The sequence below is a fragment of the Balaenoptera ricei genome, chromosome 14 (assembly GCF_028023285.1).
Source record: "Balaenoptera ricei isolate mBalRic1 chromosome 14, mBalRic1.hap2, whole genome shotgun sequence".
NCBI lineage: Eukaryota > Metazoa > Chordata > Mammalia > Artiodactyla > Balaenopteridae > Balaenoptera > Balaenoptera ricei.
In genome coordinates this window covers 11,227,917-11,243,735 of record NC_082652.1, presented here as the reverse complement: position 1 = coordinate 11,243,735, position 15,819 = coordinate 11,227,917, and the positions used below count along the sequence as shown (strand labels likewise).

Here is a 15,819-nt window from a genome sequence, read left to right as displayed (position 1 = left end):
GCTGTAGCAACTTTAGTGTTAACCAGAATATTTTTGTGAATAGCTATGATTTTTAAGACAAAGAGATACATATGTTTAGGAGGACCCCTAGGGGAGTGAGGTAGATAAGATACAGCATAGGTACCTAAGGTGCTTAATCCCTTTACCCATTTTCTCTAATCTGCGTTTGCTCAATTCCCTGGAAGACAGAAATCTATAAAATAGCAGAATTCGCTTTACAGATAGGGGAAGACCAATAATCAGAATTGTAAAGATTCTCTCCCCTGTTTCCCAGGAGCTGGAGACTCAGCAGTCTGTGTTCTGGTTTTCTGTAGGCATCTGCTCTCTCTGTGCCGAAGGTGTAGATGGTCCAGGAGTTGAAGCAGGCAGTATTCAAGAGCCAGCTAGGAGAGCAGTGTCAGGAGGGATCAAGCAGGTGCTGAGGGTGGAAGTACAGCAGCCCCAGGCAAGGCCCTGCAGATAATCAAGAATCCCTTATTTCACCATTGAGTGTTTACGGAAATGCAGTGTGGCGGAGCAAAGGCTTAGAAGTTAGTGTTTGAATCCGGCTTTGCTGTTTAACTAGTTGTGTGATCTTGGGCAACTTAATCTCTCTGAATCTCAGTTCCCTCATCTGTTAAATAATATCCACCTCAGAGGGTGATTTTGAGGGTTCTGGTATTAACACATCTACTACTTACTACGTGCCAGGCATTTTACACATATTAACTAATTGAATCCTTATAATCCTGTGAGGTAGGTAGTATTATAATCCTCCTTGTGTAGTTGAGGAAATCGAGAAACATTAGGTAATTTGCCCGAGGTCACACAGCTAGTAAATGGTGAGCCAGGATGCTGAGCCCAGGTGGTCTCTCTTGAGTCCCTGCCCTCGTTCACTGTGCTGTACTGTGAGGTATACATGGCATAGGACTGGACACAGGGAGTGCCCAGTCTATGGAGACTGTCCCTTCCATTGTCATCCTGCTGCCATCGAACTGCTCCCTATCCTTGGGTGTTAGTCTGAGTGCCAAATCCTAAGAGACCAGAGCAATTCCTGGGAAGCTAGTTGAGTGCCAACGGACTGTGAAGATAAAGCTGGTGGCTTTAGAGGTCATGCTAAGCATCAGCTACAAATGGGTTGTGAATACCCATTGTGTTGGGTTGAGAAGGATTCTGAGGCCCAAGTCTGGGTGGAGTGGGAAGTAGTAGCCTAATCATTTACTTTTGCCTGCCATGGGCAAGGGAGCCGATTTATTTGCCATCCCTGATTTAGTGTGACCCCTTCATTTTGAAGATGAAAACATCTGAGGCCCAGAGATGATAATGATTTGCCTAAGGTCATATGGGTAGCTCTGGGCAGTGCACGGTTAGAACACAGTTGGGACAATTATTTGAGTACCTACTTGCATCACACTCTGTGCTCGGAAGCCTGGTGGACAGCCCACTTGATGACCTGGCTAATTTGTCGTCTCAGTGGGTTCATTTTTGCCTTTGTGCCTACAGTAGAGGCGATGGGGCTCTTGGGTTTGTCATCCTGGTTTGGCCACTCATTGACCTTGGGACATTTACTTAATATCTGTGTGCTTCAGTGTTAGGGCATACTTGTCCCAGCGTGCTTGGGACTTTTCTGGGTTTAGCACTGAAAGTCTGAGGAGCCCCCTCAGATACTGGCAAACTGGGGCAGCTGGTCACTCAGTTTCCTCTGTAAAGTGGGGGTGAGAATTGCCCCTGGAGTTCCTTTGAGGATTAACTGATTTATTTTGGGTAAAGCGCTTAGAGGTAGTGTTTGGGACATAGTAAGTCCTCAATACATGTTGTTAATTGTTCTTGTTTTCATTATTATGGGAGCCCAAGGGTCCCTGCCACAGAATGGTTTCCTGGAGAGGTTCATTCTCAGCCCAGACAAGATTGGGAACCCTGCCATGATAATCTGGTCACCTGTAGCCAATTGCTTGGGATGTTTTTTCTTCTACTCGAAACAGTCAATAATCATGAGCTTGAGAATGTGACAGTCATTGCATTCAATTCAGATGATTCATTATGCAGCATCTATTGCATGTTACCTAGTGTACTAGGCTGTTTTTGGGGATTCAGAGACAGAAGCACGGTTCCATGGTTGTCAGTAATTCTAGTTCAATGTAATAGGTGTGGAGAATGGACTGGAATGGGGGTGATGGAGAAAATAGCAGCAGCTGACATTTATTGAGCATACAGTTAAGGCTTCATGTGCACCATCATTTATTATTCATTGTAATCCTGTGAGGTTGTTACGTGTCTACATTTTACAGATTGGGAAGCTGAGGTTTTGAGAGGTGAAGAAACTCGCCTCAAGTTCAACCAACTCAATTCCAAAGCAGGTCTCGCTGACCCAGAGTCTATATTCTTATTAACCATGAATGCTTTGTAATTTCTTCTGAAAGAAAATAAAATTTGAGCTTGGCCTGAAAGCTAGGTTGGCCTTGAGCAGTGTCCGTGGCCAGGAATAGGAAATCACATAGAGGAAATGGTTTGAGGGAAAGCACAGAGGTGGGACGGCAGGGGCATGTTTAAAAACTCAAAGAAGTGTGTGTTCAGCAGTCAATCTGGATGAATGTGCTTTGAACTTTAAAGCCAGTTTGCTCCCCAGCCCCGTATCTTTTTGTCCTTCCACACCTGGGGCTCACCTTCCTATCCTTTCCGCCTCTCTAGTTTTCTCCCTCTCCCTGGCCCAGCGTATTCCCCCCGCCTCCCCTTTTATATCGCCAGTGCAGTGGCTTGTGGCAGTCCTGCGGTGACGCTTTCCAATTTCACACTTACATGCTCCTGAAAGTATTGGTAAACTAACTCGTATGTAAAACCAATAAAGGGCAACAGCACACGTTCCTGTCAGACAGTAATTTTGTTTGACTCCCTTTTCTTGTGCTTTGATCCCCCCTTCTTCCCACAAACATGGTGCTTTGACCTTACCAGAAGTGGAAACGTTCAGGAATCCAAGTGTGGTGGAGCCCTGTAAGCATATGAGTAGTAGGAATGAATAAGGGCTTGTGTTGATCGAGCACTTACTCTGTGCCCAGGCAAGTGCTAAGTACTTTCCATACGCTGTCTTATTTAATACATTCAACAACCATGAGAGGTGTGTCTTAATGATTCTCTAATTTTACAGATGAGGCAGTTGAGGCTCAGAGGAGAAAAGTGTGTTCACCTCTGCACCCCATTCATACGTTTCCTTTTCCCGTTGGCTTTCCCTATTGCTAACACAGACTGCCGAAGTATAGAGGATGCTTAGATGTCATCTGAGTCAACCCCCTCCATTTTTCACACCTGGAAACAGACATTGACGAGGGAAGGGACTTGCCTAAGATCACACAGCCGATTATTGGTAGAGCAGGAGCTAGAATTCAGGTCTTGCAGCTCAATCCAATGACTGAGAAAAATCCCAGTCTTAAGGCTGAAGGGCATAGACTCAAGCCTTGGGTTTGAGGTTTAGCTCTGCTGCTTACGAGCTGTGTGACCTTAGGCAGGTCACATAACCTCTCTGGGCTCCAGTTTCCTTATCTAGAAGGTGGAGATAATAATAGTAGCCACCTCAGAAGTTTATTGTGAGGATTAAATGAGGTCATGCAAACAAAGCAGCCAGCCAGTGACCCTCATGCTTGAAACAAGCCTTCGGTTGCCCTAATGCTTTAGAAAATGTACCCCACATTGCCAACTGCCCATGTTAGGGATCATTGTTACTTCAGTTGTCATCTACCCCACCTGCTTGGGTCCCATCGTGACTTGAGGCTAAACCCACAGCAACCTTGCCCATGGCAAGCCAACAGAAACCGCTAGCCACAGACCTTGAAATTCAAAACAAGCAGGTGTCCAGGCCTCTTTCCTTCACCATATTAACGCCTCACTACAGAAGAGTTTGAATTGTTGCCGCTCTGGCTGTGCTGAGAAACCCAACGGACTGTGAGCCAGGGAGGAAAGGGCCTGGATCATTTTTTGTTTTTCTTCCAAATTCCCAGGGACTAGTGTACTGTAGGCACACATTAAATGCTTATTGAATGAATGAGTGGTTGGCTATTGCCTGATTTCTCATTGCAGCATATTAATCTCTTTCTAAGATCAAAGTAGTGCACGTGCAGTTTAGAAAGTCAAAGGATTCTACAAAGTTGGCCACAAAACACAGTAGTCCCGTTTTCTCCTTCATTTCCCCTCCCAGAATCAACCAGCTGATTATTTTCATATTTAACTTCTATCTCTGTCTCCTTGTTACCAATGCTAGATATTTCTGTTCTAGGCATTCTCTATTAAATTCCCACTGTGGAAGCCATCCCCTACTCCCCCAGAATATAGTTCTTTCATAATTTTGATTAGGTCAGTATTCAGTGTTTACATTGATATGACTATATAAATGCTAGTCAGAGCTGAGTCATGTTGTAAACGATGACTGCTTTTTCTTTCCTGGACAGTGTTCTCCCCAGGAGCCAATAATTATCTTGTTCTTTTTTTTTTAATTTTATTTATTTATTTATTTATTTTATTTAGGGCTGCGTTGGGTCTTCGTTTCTGTGCGAGGGCTTTCTCCAGTTGCGGCAAGCGGGGGCCACTCTTCATCGCGGTGTGCGGGCCTCTCACTATCGCGGCCTCTCCTGTTGCGGAGCACAGGCTCCAGATGCGCAGGCTCAGTAATTGTGGCTCACAGGCCTAGCTGCTCTGCGGCATGTGGGATCTTCCCAGACCAGGGCTCGAACCCGTGTCCCCTGCATTGGCAGGCAGACTCTCAACCACTGCGCCACCAGGGAAGCCCTATCTTGTTCTTTAAAACAATTTTGTTGTTTGCTTGCTTTTCTGTGCACTATTGTAAATTCGACCTCAAAGCCTTGACAAGTGTCTCAGTTCCTCCCAATACATTGCGATGCGCCAGGTATTCCGTCCATTTCATCACTCTGAAAAAGCATCCTCCCTGGGGACCTCTGACCTCCACTCTGGACTGGTTGCCCGCAGCCTAGCACACAGTGGTCCCTCTGGGGTCCCGCTTCACCACCATCCTGGAGCTCCCCATTACCTCTCTTTGGGTTTGGATCTCCCATTTCTTGTTTCTCTTGTCTTCCTATTTCTCTGCTTCCTCCCCCATTTGGGTAAAACGCATCTTGCAGTAACTTACCAAGCGTGATTCAGAACACTTTTATTCTGTTCCCTTCACTGATGCTTTGGCTGGTATAACTACGTTTTTCATGCCCAGAATTTAGGCCTATGTATTTCCAGAACTGAAAAGGCCTGCTAAGTACTTAGCACTTAACCGTATTTCAAACAGCCCCTCCCTCCCTTAACCTCCATTTCTAGAGGTTCCCTGTGCTGCTAATTCATTATTTTCAAGTTCTTCACTGTCAAGTTTTAAAATTCAGGATTTTTTTTTTTAATTTACTTTTCAGCTTCTAAAATTTGGTTGTTTCTTCTCCAATGTTTTCCATTCTGGAGGGTTTAATTCTGGCTTGGAAATCATTTGCCTTCAAGAATTTGAAGGCACTGTTTATTGCTTTCTAGCTTCCAATGTTGCCCTTGAGAAGTCTGAAGCCATTCTGATTACTGAGTATTTGACTTTTTTCCCCAGCTTTATCACGATATAATTGATATATGACATTGTGTACAAGTTTAAGGTGTCCAACATGATTTGATATATGTGTGTATTGTGATGTGATTACCAATAAGGCTAGTTAACATATCCATCATCTTATTAGTTACCATTTTGTGTGTGTGTGGTGAGAACTTTTAAGGTCTACGATCTTAGCACCTTCTAAGCGTGCAGTACAGTATTGTTAACTATAGTTACCATGCTGTCCATTACATCCCCAGGCTTTACAAAATAAACTGGAGGTTTGTACCTCTGACCACCTTTGCCCATTTCCCCCACCTCCTAGGCCCTGCCTCTGGCAACCACCCGTCTACTCTGTTTCTATGAGTTCATCTTTTTTAGATTCCACATGTAAGTGATATCATACAGCATTTTTCTTTGTTTGACTTATTTCACTTACATAGTGCCCTCAAGGTTCATTCATATTGTTGCAAATGGTAGGATTTCCTTTTTTTTATGGCTGAATAATATTCCATTTTGCATATATACCACATTTTCTTTCTTGTTTTACTTCTCTTTTTTTTTTTTTGTGGCTGTGCTATGTGGCTTGCGAGATCTTGGTTCCCCGACTAGGGATCAAGCCCAGGCCCACAGCAGTGAAAGTGTGGAGTCCTAACCACCAGACTGCCAGGGACTTCCCTGTACCGCATTTTCTTTATCCATTCATCTGTCAATGAACATAGGTTTTTCTCATGTCTTGGCTCTTGTGAGTAATTCTTCAGTGAACACAGTGGGGTGCAGATATGAGATAATGATTTCATCTTCTTTGGATATATACCCAGGAGTGACATTGCTGGATCATATGGTAGTTCTATTTTTAATTTTTTGAGGAACCTCCATACTGTTTTCCATAGTGGCTGCACAAATTTACATTCCCACCAACACTACACAAGGATTCCCTTTTCTCCATATCCTGGCCAACACTTGTTAACTCTTGTCTTTGTGCTAATAACCATTTTATAAGTGTGAGGTAATATCTCGTGGTTTTGATTTTCATTTCCTGATGATAAGTGTTGTTGAGCACCTTTTCATGTGCCTGTTGGCCATTTGTGTATCTTCTTCATTTATTTATTTATTTATTTATGGCTGTGTTGGGTCTTTGTTGCTGTGTGCGGGCTTTCTCTAGTCGCAGTGAGCGGGGGCTACTCTTTGTTGTGGTGCACTGGCTTCTCATTGCGCTGGCTTCTTTTTGTTGTGGAGCACAGGCTCTAGGGCACATGGGCTTCAGTAGTTGTGGCGCATGGGCTCAGTAGTTGTGGCTCACCAGCTCTAGAGCGCAGGCTCAGTAGTTGTGGCACATGGGCTTAGTTGCTCCGCGATGTGTGGGATCTTCCCGGACCAGGGCTTGAGCCTGTGTCCCCTGCATTGGCAGGCGGATTCTTAACAACTGCACCACCAGGGAAGTCCCTCCTTGGTGTTTTGAAAGTTCATGACAGTAGGCTCTGGCGTGGGCCCATTGTGCTAAGTGGTTAGTTGGCTTTTTCAATTCTGGAAACTTAGGTCCTCAAATTCTGAGAATTGAAATACACATATACATAAATATACACATACACACATACCTATTTCATGGATGTGATAGGCAGCCTCCAAGATGGCCCCAATGATCCTCACCTCCTGATAGTCATACCTTGTACAGTTCACTCTCATTATTGGACCAGGATTGGTCTCTGTGACCAATAGCACACAGTGGAAATGATAATAATTCACTTCTGAGATAGGGCTATAAAAGGCACCGTGACTTCCATTTGGCCATGCTCTCTCTTTCTCTTGGATCACTTGCTTTGGGGGAAGCCAGCTACCATGTGAAGAAGCCTGATGGGGAGTTCCATGTGGCAAAGAACTGAGGCCGCCTGCCAATAGCCAGCTAGCAACTGAGGCTTCTGCCAACAGCCATGTGAGTGAGTCACTTTGGAAAGAATCCTCTAGCCCCAGTCCAGCCATCAGATGAGACAGCAGCCCTTGCTGACAGCTTGACTGCAACCTCTGAGGAGACCCTGAGCCAGAACTACCCCACTAAGCTGCTCCTAGATTCCTGACCTTCAGAAACTAGGTAAGAGAATAAATGTTTGTTATAAGTTTCTGTGTGATTGGGGTAATTTTTTTTATGCAGCAGTAGGTAAATAATATAATGCATGATTTCCTCCCCTCCATTTTTTCTGTTCTTGCATTCAGTGATTCCTGTTACTTGGATAGTAGACTTCCTATAAGAGTCTTTAAATTTTCATTTCTTTCCTATTTTCATTTATCTTTTTACTTTCTATTCTGGGCGATTTCCTTAACTTTATTTTCTAACCTTTCTATTGAGTTTAACTTTTGCTCTTTTCATTAAAACAAAAAATATTTACTAAGAGCTATTTTTGTTTTCTAATTTTTCATTCCCTCTTTTTTTTTTTTTTTTTTTTTTCTTTTTTAAATGTAGGACCTGGTTCTGGAGTCCTTTAGTCCAGAGACCTTTAGTTTTATCTTCTCTAGAGAAATCTCTGGTCTCTTGCCAGGTTGGGATCTTGGCAATCTTGCTGCATGAAGTAGGGAGACAGATCTGGGGAACTCAGAGCTTCTTAAACTGAATTTCAACCATTCCCACTGCCTTCACCTTCATTTCTAGGGGTATCTTCCTTTCTGATTAGGTGCTGCTAATCCATGTTCCTCTGCTTTATCCACTGCTGGCTTAAGATTTTGTTGTGTTTTTTTAATCTACATTCAGCTTCTGCAATTTGTGTTTTTCCTTGCCTATTCTCTCAATTCTGGTGGGTGTAAACCCTAAAACAACAACAAAAAAACACCTCTGTAGTTGTCTTCATGGGATTTCATGGAAAAGAGAAAAAAAGATATGTGTATTTAACCAACCCTCTTTACCTCAACCCTTCATGCCTTACCTGCCCCCACCTCTCTCTGGGACCTTCTGTGACTCATTGAACCTCTTACTCATCAAGACAATGAAAGGGACATTGGCTTTCTCCCTGTCACTGTGGTTCTGAAGTCACAGTCAATGAATAACTGCAGTGGGAACACTAGCAGGTCATTTCCAAATAATCAGTCTGTCCATACTTAACTGCATACCTGCTGGTTTGTGCCTGAAGACACGTCAATGGCCTTTAACTGCAGACTTTAACTTCAGAGCTGAGTGTCAAGATTTAAGAGGAGGGGGACTTCCCTGGTGACGCAGTGGTTAAGAATCTGTCTGCCAATGCAGAGGACATGGGTTCAATCCCTGGTCTGGGAAGAGCCCACATGCCGCGGAGCAACTAAGCCAGTGTGCCACAACTACTGAGCCTGCTCTCTAGAGCCCGTGAGCCACAACTACTGAAACCTACGTGCCTAGAGCCCATGCACTGCAATGAAGAGTAGTCCCCGTTCACCACAACTAGAGAAAGCCCGCGTGCAGCAACAAAGACCCAACACAGCCAAAAATAAATAAATTATTTTAAAAAAAAAGGTTTAAGAGGAGGAATTTACATACACGTACCTTGGAGGTCCGAGTATGTGTATATAACACAATGCCAGTGGGTTTCTATGCATATATGTGCACATACACACATCTCAAAAATGAGCCTTCTTGCCAAACAAAACCCAGCTTTGGACTGTGGGTGAAATGAGAAGCGTGAAAAATGTTTAGCCTGAAGTTTGTTTAAATATTCATGACGTCTTCAAAGCAAAGCTGTTGGGAAGACTAAGCCACCTGGAACACAGCTGGGATAGTACAATGAGACATCTTGAAAAAAATCATAGAGTCCTATGCAGGGCTGAGAAGAATATTCAGAGGTGATCTAGCCCGGCCTCCTACTGCCTGCTGTAATAAACTATTTTGGGTAAGTCATGCTCATCATTAGCAAGATCAGATTAATGTTTAGAAAGTGTAGTACTGTTTTGTCAGTTTGAAGATAATTATATTTTGGGTTATACAACTTACTTGGGGTAACAAATTCCATTTATCGACTCCCTATCCTTCCTCATGAGATTCGGTTTTAGAGACGGCAGTTATGTGGCACACGCATCATTGTTCTCCACTTTTGTACCCATGACAGACATTACTAATCAGTATGGCCCTCATTCTCTCTAGGTCCACATGTGAAGTCTCATGATCCTTTTCCATTCAGTGGCCACCAGCAATTGATTGGGGGTGGGGTGAGGCGGGGTGGCAGGCACACACACCAGATGAAACGTAAAGGCCATTTCTGGTTGGGTCTTTTATCACCAGTCTCAGTTGAACATGCTCCTGTTCACAGTACTTTATCCAGAAATGATCTAGGCATGATCCATAAAGAACACACTAGGGTAGAATTTTGGCTTTGTGGCCTAAAATCACTTTAGCAATTTTATTTTTCCTTTTGGTATCTCACACCTCCCATGTTTGTCTTGGGTTTTGATTTAAATTCCAGGAGTTTGTGTTTATGCAGTCAGTTTCTTGAACTGAATAGCTTGCTTTATCCTGTTACACATCATCATCTTTTTATTCTAAACGACGGGTCAGCAAACCATGACCCGCGGACCAAATCCAGCCCGCCACCTTTTTTGTGAATAAAGTTTTATTGGAACATAGCCACACCCATAAATTTACACATTCTCCAAGACTGCTTTCGCATTAAGGCAGAGCTGAGTAGTTGTGACGGAGAATATGTGGCCCACAGAGCCAAAAATATTTGGCAAAAAGACTCGGTGGGCTTCCCTGGTGGCACAGTGGATGAGAATCCACCTGCCAATACAGGGGACACAGGTTCGAGCCCTGGTCTGGGAAGATCCCACATGCCATGGAGCAACTAAGCCTGTGTGCCACAACTACTGAGCCTGCGCTCTAGAGCCTGCAAGCCACAACTACTGAGCCTGTGTGCCACAACTACTGAAGCCCATGCGCCTAGAACCTGTGTTCCGCAACAAGAGAAGCCACTGCAATGAGAAGCCCGCGTACCGCAACGAAGAGTAGCCCCCGCTTGCTGCAACTAGAGAAAAGCCCGTGCGCAGCAACGAAGACCCAACACAGCCAAAAATAAATAAATTTAAAAAAATAATAAAGTGCTTAGGTGGAGAAGAATATTAAAAAAAAAAAAAAAGGCTCATTGGTACCCTCTGTGGTTGCAAACTAAAATTAGCAGTGGGCATGGAGCTGACTCCCTCAGGGTAATTGGTGGGCCGTGGAGGTGCTGGCTCCTGTCGATTACTCTAAGATGTTTTTTACCTCAGTCTCCGTCTTTGAAATGGGGAAGAAAAATACCTGTTTTTACATCTTCCAATTTTCTGAGTATATGAGATTTCAAGCAAGAGAACTTGCCTTGAATGGAGGTTGCAAAGCAGAAGCCTGTGGGTAAGCTCCAACCCACAGGTGTTCTCTCTGGCTTACACAGTGAATTGTAAGCAATTGAATTAACTAAACATTCTTTTTTTTAATTGAGAGATTTTTGAGCGCCTCGTGAGTAGTTAGCTAGCTTTGTGACTGAGTTTGTTGTCCTACATGGACACAGTGGCTGGAGTTGAGTAGAAGCTTCTCCCTTTAGACAGCACACACTCTCATGGTAACCCATCATGCCTTTTATCTCCCCAACACTGAAGCTGTGTCAGTTACTATTTAAAATGTCCCATTTCAGTCATTTACTCTGCCCTCTGATCCTTGTAGACAGTTGAACTTGTAACTTCCACATCTAAGCAGGAGAGATTTTCAGCTGGGTATAAGGAAGGACATCATCTACGAGATGAAGCACACTTTACAACCATTTGAACTGAATTGATAGAAAACCTTAACTCCCTAATTCTATGCATTTTAAAGGAACTTTTCTTTAAATCAGGACATTTAAAATAAGAATATGTGAAAGAAAAGCTGTTTTTAGTACACGTACATATATAATTGTGCACTGTGATGCCCACTTACTGAGGGCAAAATGTTACCTCTGTAAAGTTATGGCGGAACTCGTAATATGTTCAAATCCTAGCTAGGCTCACTGAGAGGTCAGCTGGTACCTTGGACAGCACCATCCCAAGTCTTTGGTGTGAGTTTGTTCTGCAGGGGAAATACTGTATCTAGCACCCACTCTTAAAATTCCAGCTAACTCTGGACTCTTATTTTTTAAATACTTGTAACTCCTATAAAGAGGAACAGCAAATAAAAGAATGGGTAACTATCAAAACCAGAGTCTTCAGAACATTTTAATTATTTCCTTTATGTACCTTTTTAAGGTTTATTTACTGCTTATGTTAAAGGCCTGAATGGTGGCAGGGGGTTATTTCTTCTTCCTGAAAGCTACAAAGCATTTGCTCTTTGCTTTCTGCACTGTTCTTTCAACAGTGTCTGGCACATAGTGAATGGTCAGTAATGAAAGCTTACCCCTCCTATGGTGACATTTACAGTTGCTCATCTCAGTCACAAAAAAGCAAGGTGCTAATGGGAAAGGGGTGGAGCATTTGATCCGTTTGTGGAAAGTGTGTTTTGTTTGGGCTTTCTGAAATAGGCTGCATTACCTCCCCTTGCCAACTTTGTTCACAAGTGGAATGAGTGAAATAAGAGAATCAAGTCTAGCATCCTCCCCGACTCCCGCTGTACACATGCACACGCACACACACTCACGCATACACAATGCATTTCAAAGTGAACTCCCCACAAAATACACAGCACATTGCCCTCAACACCAGAGTCATTCCTTGAGTCTACGTCCTTGCTCATACTTCATATTTCACGACCCATTCTTGGCAGCAAAGTTGACAGTACTTAGATCTTGTGCGGCCAAGAAGAACTCTCCTTCCCCACCACACTACATATTAATGTCATTTCTCCTTCAGGCTCTCAGCACTTACTCTCTGTACTCCTCATTCGTCAGGTAATCACGCACATCTCTTGTTCTGTTATTTAAATCTGGTATTTAACCTTTCCTGTGTTGCTTTCTTTATCTCTCTGCCTGGTTATATGCAAACTGCATGTAAGGAAAGGTAGATATTAGCATGATTCCCTGTGCATAGTAAGTTTTTTATTAGTCTACCCCAGAAGCATGCCTTGAGACAAGATTCAGGTCTAGTTAGTTTATTTGGGAGGTGATCCAGTGTAGCTCAATGAGGGAGTAGGAAAGTGAGATAAGCAAAGGAAGAAAAGAGAAGGGTGTGATAGGGATTGGTTCACCACTGTGGGCAACTGGGGACCTTCTAAGATAGGTTGGTCCAATAGAAATATATATAATGCAAGCCACAAATACAAGCCACATGTGTGATTTAAAGTTTTCTAGTAGCCACATAAAGAGAAACAGATGAAATTAACATTAGTAACATATTTCATTTAACCCAATATATCTTTTTTTTTTTTTTTCGGCCACGCCCCAGGGCATGCAGGATCTTAGTTCCCCGACGAGGGATCAAACCCTTGCCCCCTGCAGTGGAAACGCCATGTCCTAACCACTGGACCGCCAGGGAATTCCCAAACCCAATGTATCTTCCGTATATAGTCAATATAAAAATTATGTGTTGGTTGATTGAAAATCTCTGGATTTCTGCCATGGCAGCCTTTTCTCCTTAGTTTGGGTGTCAGCATTAAGGACTGTGTTGTGTGGTTACACAGGTTGAGCACTGCATGACTCTTGGGGGCAACACTCACCTAGGCTTCCATAGACTGCAGTGTACCTGGTGCCCCTAAAGTTGTGCAGTGCCCAACCTGCACAACTCCTCATGCGAGGGCTGTCAGCCTCTTACCTCTTATTACCATGCTCATCACTTTGGAGAAAGAATAAAGGATTGTTAGAGCAGACATAGTTCACTTGGGCTCCGCTACAGTATTCTTTTAAGGGTCACTAAACATTTCAAGCACCTGACACCATTTCCTTGCAAGCCAGCATCATGAGTAATCAACAGAAGCCAGCACCTCCAGGGCCCTGTAATTGCTCTGAAGGAGTCAACTTTAACCCCACTGGGAATTTTAGCTTGCCGTCTGCAGAGGGTACCAATGAGTCTTTTTGCCAGGCACCCTTAACAGACATGGCTTGGAAGTGGTTCACCCAAACTGGGGCTGGAAGCTGGGAAAGAGCAACTCCTGTGGCTCAGAGCTTCCTCTCCAGGGCTGGGCTTCCTCACTCCCTCTTTCCCAGACCCCTCTTTCTCTACCAGGCTTCCTCACCTCAGTCACCCCCAAGGTGTCTGGCTGCAAGAGTCAGTGAACTCTGGATGCCTAAGGTCAACCTTTCAGTCACAGAGGGGCTCTGAGTTGATTTCACTCCTCTTTCATTTGTTCCTCTGTGGTGGCAACAAACCATGCAAGTGAAATCAAATTGGCCTTATTGGTAGCATCTAGAAAAAAATATTCAAAGGCGTTTGCAGGGAGGTAGTGGTGGAATTAATAGAACACAGAATTGTAAATCAACTCAGAAATCAAGCACTCCAGCCATTTCTTGTTACACATGATGTGCAGGAGAATGGGAGAGGTTTCAGACTCATTCAGGGTTACACAGTGGGTTAGTGGCAGAGGGTTAGATTCTCTGTGGAAGAGACTGTGTCTTATTTACCTCCCCAGTGCATTGTGTCTGGTACACAGTATTCAGTAGATGTTTGTGGCAAGAACTGATGCATTTTTACAATATCTGGATTACCTAGAGGTAAAAAATACATACATTTCCTCCCTATATATTTGTGGAATGCGTGTGTATTGATTTTGCAAACCCAGCATTCATTACCCTTCCTGCTTATGGTACATCCCTCCCCAACACTGCGGGGAGCTATATGATCCAAGTATGGCCAATCCGAGCATTCCGTTTCCCTAGCCACAGTGATTTGTTCAACGATCAACATGTGGTCCAAGCCTGACCAGTCACAGCGTATGCAAACTCAGTTCTGGGGATTTGTTTTGGTCCTGCTCTCACCAGCAGGGGAGAGGCAGCCTGAGAATGAAGCCAATACAGAAGAAGGCAGAACTAAGAGCTGGAGAAAGCATTGCCAAGTTTTGGTGATGGCATTTGACCACCAATATCCATGTGTATCCAAAGTCTGTCCCTGGATTTTTCAATTATGTGAGCTGGATATTCCCTTCTTTTTTTTTTTTTTTTTAAATTTGTTTATTTATTTATTTATGGCTGTGTTGGGTCTTCGTTTCTGTGCGAGGGCTTTCTCTAGTTGCGGCAAGCGGGGGCCACTCTTCATCGCGGTGCGCGGGCCTCTCACTATCGCGGCCTCTCTTGTTGCGGAGCACAGGCTCCAGACGCGCAGGCTCAGTAATTGTTGCTCACGGGCCTAGCTGCTCCGCGGCATGTGGGATCTTCCCAGACCAGGGCTCGAACCCGTGTCCCCTGCATTGGCAGGCAGATTCTCAACCACTGCGCCACCAGGGAAGCCCTCCCTTCTTTTTAAAAAACAGAACAAAAAACCCGAGGTTTTTGTCATTTGCATCTGAAACCAAATGACAAGTAAACTAGCTTAAAGCACCAATGGAACAACGTACAGATTAGTTAGTACCTCCAACATCTCCTGTTGTTTGGATTTTCACCCTTCCATGAGCTGAGGGAAGGTGGTCCCTCCCTAGCCTTAGCGGGTAAACTTTGATGAGCCTAGACTTGACATAGTGATTTTATTCTCCTGGTGGATGATTGCTTTAGGCATGAGTAGGTGATGCAAACCTGGTGAAGGGAGGGAGGTTTCCTGCCTGAATTCTGGCATAGATTTTCCTCTTGAGGACAAAGAAGTAAACTGTCCTTTCCTGCCTTTGTACATGGCTGTGCAAGGATGTGATGACTGGATCTGAAGCTGTCAGCTTGAGGCCATGAAGAGACAAGTCTGAGGATAGGAACCAGAGTATTAAGGGTTATAACGCAAGGAGATGGAAAAAACCTGTGTCCTTGGTGGTATCATTGAACTACTAAACCTCATTATTACCGGACTTAAAAATTTGAGATGTCATTATTTTTTCATTTGGCATTCTGTTACTAGCAGCCAAAAGCAACTTGATTGGAATAACTGTTTTTAATTTTTTAAGTTTTTAAGTTTTATTTATTTATTTTTGGCTGTGCCACGCGGCTTGCGGGATCTTAGTTCCCCTACCAGGGATTGAACCCTGGGCCATGGCAGTGAGAGCGCCAAGTCCTAACTGCCGGATCACCAGGGAAGTCCCTGAATAACTGTTTTGTAGGTAGAAAAGAGAAGTGAGAACTTTGGAATCTTACAGGGAAGACCCGTATGTAAAATAATTGTATGAGGAGTTGCCCTTGAAGAAGTGGGTATGGAGTGCTGAAACCTTGCCCACTTGGACTCCAGTATTTTCCCTTATGACAGGACCCAAGTTGCCTCTG

The 15,819-nt window shown here is 43.9% G+C and overlaps 1 protein-coding gene across 6 annotated transcripts in view; it reads left to right on the top strand.

The window, feature by feature from the left end:
• The window catches only part of SUDS3 (SDS3 homolog, SIN3A corepressor complex component), a 374,523-nt gene that overhangs the window by 44,020 nt on the left and 314,684 nt on the right, over nucleotides 1-15,819 (top strand). The window contains exon 13 of one of the 6 annotated variants that reach the window (XR_009497248.1): nucleotides 7,374-7,628. The exons of the other annotated variants lie outside the window; for them this stretch is intronic. The gene's annotated coding sequence lies outside the window, so the exon portion shown is untranslated. The remainder of the gene's footprint in view (nucleotides 1-7,373; nucleotides 7,629-15,819) is intronic. 6 annotated transcript variants of the gene reach the window in all.